This window comes from Dipodomys merriami, unplaced genomic scaffold, assembly GCF_024711535.1.
Source record: "Dipodomys merriami isolate MVZ:Mamm:240054 unplaced genomic scaffold, mDipMer1.0.p SCAF_338, whole genome shotgun sequence".
Classification (NCBI taxonomy): domain Eukaryota; kingdom Metazoa; phylum Chordata; class Mammalia; order Rodentia; family Heteromyidae; genus Dipodomys; species Dipodomys merriami.
The window spans coordinates 610,182-615,113 of NW_027204915.1; the positions used below are offsets into that span (position 1 = coordinate 610,182).

Here is a 4,932-nt window from a genome sequence, read left to right on the forward strand (position 1 = left end):
TAAAATATCTAACTCCAAGTTATATTTTGTGTTTTTGTTTCTGTAGATCTTAGGGCTTAAACTCATGGCCTGACTGGTCGTTTTGTGTTCAAGGCCAGTGCTCTACATAAAATCTGAACTGGAACTCCTTTTCTCCTGGTGGTTAATTGGAAATAAGAATCTAATGAACTTTCCTATTCTGGCTGGCCTATTCATGTTGCATACTTTATGTAATTCCAATTCTCAGCATTATATACATGTTCCAACTACAATATAAAAAACTTAAAATATACTAAGGATATTTGTAAAGTATAAAATGAGGGAAGAATTTTCATCCTTTAGAAATCTATGCAAAATCTATGCTAAACTATTGATATTTTACTGGACCTTTCCTGCAACCAGTTTGATATAGTTTAATACTTGTCACACAAACTTTCTCTGTATTCTACTGCATATATACTTTTTCACGTATGTTTGTATATGTATACATATATATATCTATCTATATATGTTCCAATGTGCATCATCGGACTTGAAACTGCTTTGTTTTGCTGTTCAGCAATGAACCTTGTCGGCTCATTCTGTGACAATATCTGTTCTCATTTTCATCATTCCTTTATTTACCAAATCATCAGCCTTCTAAAATCAGCTTCATTTCTTGGGTAAGGTTACCAATCAGTCCAACTAATATCCACCCAGAGGCTTTTAATAAAGCAAGTTTTAAGGAAGAATATAACATGAAGTGACAACTACAGAAATTCCACAGAGACCTGACATCTTTCACATTTCTGTCTTCCTTCTCTTCTCATACTTCAGAAAGTATTGACTAACACTATAAATATACTGCAATTATAAGTTAAGGATCAGTGTTTTCTTTCCAACCTGAAGCCTTCTTTTCCATGATTCTTGACATAAACTTTTTGGAAGATTTTTTGGATTGTGATGGGATTCCACCCAAAACAAAGCCATGTATATCAAGAAAGTCAATGTTTTCAACTCAGAGTACTAAACAAAAGAGGGAGAAAATTAAGGTTAGCTATATATGTTAAGCACAAATATAGGCAATACCAAGATATCTTAAAATTGTATACTTTTACTGGATAAAGTGGCTCAAACCTGTAATATTATCTACTTAGAAAACAGAGATTAGAGAATTTCAGTTCCAGGCAAGCCCAGACCAAAAAAAAAAAAAAAAAAAAAAAGAAGAAGTTTCAGAAACTCTAACCATTTGATGGGTGCTATGTGTTTCGCTTGTGTTAGGAGGACCACAGTCCAAGCAGAACCAGGCATAGTGATACTTACCTCAAAAGAAGCAATCAAGTTACAATCTGCAGGTATGGCAGTAGTAGAGATACCAACGTTGTAAAGTTCCTTTCATTGTTGCAATGGGTCTACTTGTATCCCTATTTAAACATTTTCCCCTTCCCCTCCACAAATTATGCCAACATCAAAAATGTGTGCTTATGTAAGAAATGCATGATTGTAAATTTTCATGACAATTCTTTTGAATTTACATTTTTGTGGAATTGACTAAGAAAATAAATTACACCTTCTATATAAAAAATGTTCTGTGCTTAATCCGGCAGCCTATACACTAACATCGGAATGATACAGAGAAGATTAGCATGGCCCCTGCTCAAGGATGACTCGAAAATTAGTGAAGCAATCCATATTTTTACAACAACAAATGCTGGAGGGGATGGGGCCACCAGGGAACCCTACTGCATTCTTGGTGGGAGTGTAAAAGTCTTCAACCACTTTGGAAAGCAGTATGGAGTTTCCTCAAATGACTCCACATAAAACTCCCCTATGACCCAGCAATCCCACTTTTGTTCATTTACCCAAAGGATCACAAATAAGACCATACTAAAACTACCAGCACAACTATGTTTATTGCAGCATTATTTACCATAGCTAAGATATGGAACCAACCCAGATGCCCCTCAGTAGATGAATGGATCAAGAAAACCTGGTAAATATATACAATTGCATGCTCTGCCTCCATCAGAAAGAATGACATTGCCCAATTTGTTAGAAAATGGAAAGATTTGGAAAAAATTTTTAAGTGAAGTAAGCCAACTCCAAAGAAATATAGGTCCCATGGTTTCTCTTATTTTCAATAGCTAATATATGTCCGGGATTATCAGAAAATGTCTTAAGCTATGTGCATTTGACCAGATAAGATGATGTTAAGCTAAACGAACACCAAGATAGGTACACAAGTGATTCTATCTTGCTATTATTTCTAACATACTTATACTGTACGATGTGATTTTTTTTTGTTCCTTTATATGTTCCTCAACCACGCTATAACCCCTTTTTTCACTGTATTTGAAGTTGGTGCACCTACATCTTGTATATACGTTTCTCTAATTTGGGGAGAAGAAGAAAACAACAAAATGATTAAATAGGGATATGGATTGACCCATTGTAACAATGAGATGCACAAGACGTATGATGAAAAATGAATTTTACAATTTAGGTAGGGGAAGGAGAGAGGAGGAGTGGAGTGTATTTGTGGAGGTGGGAGAGAAGGGATGGTGGGGGAAAAATAAAGGAGGAGGTAGCAATGCTTGTTAGGAAATGTACTCATTACCTTGCTCATGTAAATGTAACCCCTCTGTGCAGTATTTTTAAAATTAAAAAAATGTATAAAAATGTTCTGAGATTGAAGAGTTTATATCCCTTATTTTATCCATATAATCTTGTTAACAAATAAATTAATGCAAAACACTGACACGAGGGTATTTTGAATAAATGTGTGTGTGTGTGTGCACACGGGTACACAAGTGTGTTGGAGTGCTCAGAATTTGAACTCAGGGCTTTAAGGTCTTGCTAGGCCTTTCCTCTCTAGATTGGTGAACTACTATATGAACGACATCTCCACTCCTGGCTCTTTGCTAGTTCATTAAATTTTTTTGAAAAATAATCTCAAAAAATAATTTTGCCCTGATTGGCTTCCAACTGTTATCCACAGATCTCAGCCTCCTGAGTAGATATCTCAAGTAAACAAGATTACGGGTGTGACCAAGCAGCACAAGGTTTTCAGAATAATTTTAAAAGTAGAAGAAAATTTACTTCGTGGGGGCCTGTTTTTATCATCTCCTACTTTTAAAGCACTTTGCTTTAAAAGCAAAGGTGAATTTATTAAATTAAATGTGAATTTATTTCTCTTTTGGATTCTTAAAAGACAGAAAGTGATGATATTTAAAAGTTTTGGTACTTTTTAAAAAGAAAAATGGAACTGTAGTACAGAAGAAATTTGGCTGTCTTTGAAACTCAATGTATAAGTTCAATTCTGTGCATGATAATGCAATGTCACCAACACAGTCTGTGTTGAAGACAAATTGTGACAGAAAACAATCATCATCGGCAATAATTGCTATGCTGTTATTTCTTGAGCAATATTAATATTGAATTTAGAGTGTAAGAGAATGGTGAGATTTTACCTACCTTTTCTGAATTGCTGAAAGACTTTTGGAAACTTTGACTCATTTTTTTTCCTCACTGTGTGTATTTGGGCCATGCATTTAGTGCCTTTAATTACAATTTTTCCCAACACTTAAATGGTAATAATATTAGTATTATAGCAAATGTTATCTTAAGAATTAAGAGCAATAAAACTTGTGAAAAACTTAACATAAACTTCTATGAATGAGCTTTTGAGTTTAGCCAACAGTTTTTTAAATACTAAATAAAATGTATTACAGAAACCATTACATGAAGTGAGCAACCAGAAGTAATGTTATCTATTGACAATGCTTTGCTTCCAAGGAAGCCAAGAGGATAACTCTCATGCTGTAAATCAAACTGGTTATCTTATGTCTTGATAGTGTAAAAATATCAGGGACATTTATAAAGAAGGAATGTTGTAGACAGATGTGAAGTCCGTATGAAAATGTACAAAACTGATAAAACGTAAGAGTATCTGAGCAGTATATTTTGTTTTATATAATTTAAGGTACATCACAAAGATAGGGAAAACCTAGAAGAATGAATTCTCTTTTTGAAATTCTATCATAGATCCTTAGCAGGATGAACTCTTTCCTCATTCTTGTAGAGGCATCATCAGATGAGAGGAACTCTTTTTTTGTTTGTTTCCTTCCATTTATTCTTCGGTTTGAAATCTGAACTACATGAGACTGAAAGAAACCAAAATTAGACATGCAGGATTTGGAAAGAGCAATCAACATAAAATAAATAAAGTATATAAAGCTTTGTAAAAGGTCTAACCAAATTAAGTAGTATAGTCTCAAGCATAAACAGAAATTGATTTAAGCAATATCATTTTATTGAAAAGTAAAAAATGTTAGGAGTTGCTTAATTTTTCCTTTCTACTATATTAAATTAAGTATTCACTTTGTATAGAGATATTAAAGATGAGATTAACAAGAAACTTGATTTAATATGGACGAAAGTTCTGAATAGACCTGCTTTCCAAAAAGCCCTGAAAATCACCAGTGGGTTTACAAATTTGTGTTTAATACCACTTCTATGCTGGCTTAATGCTTTCTGAACAAAAGTCATTAGAGAAATGCAACTCAAAATTACTATGATACTCCTCCATAACTATTATAACTCTTATCAACAAAATCAAAGGAGTCAGGTGTGGTGGTAAAAGCTTGTAATTCCAAGCATTTAGGGGGTTGGAGTAAGAGGATTTGATTCTAAGGCCAGTCTGGGGTACTGCACATAGGAAAAACCTGCCCTTGAAAATACTCAGAAGGTAAGAATGTTGTGAGAGTGTGGAGGAAAGGAAATTTTGTACTCTCTTGGTCAAAATACAGGTTAATATTCTCATTGTAGAAAGTAGTATGCAGTTTTCTTTCTTTCTTTCTTTCTTTCTTTCTTTCTTTCTTTCTTTCTTTCTTTCTTTCTTTCTTTCATTCTTTCTTTCTTTCTTTCTTTCTTTCTTTCTTTCTTTTTGGGGGGTGGTCCGGTTGTGGGGCCTGA

General features: G+C 33.8%; 1 non-coding gene across 1 annotated transcript; it reads left to right on the forward strand.

Moving 5' to 3' along the window:
* The first annotated feature begins 1,549 nt into the window (after positions 1-1,549).
* On the forward strand, positions 1,550-1,656 carry LOC138803211 (U6 spliceosomal RNA). The gene has a single exon (XR_011364905.1). It is a non-coding gene; the product is annotated as a U6 spliceosomal RNA (small nuclear RNA).
* Positions 1,657-4,932: the final 3,276 nt, after the last annotated feature.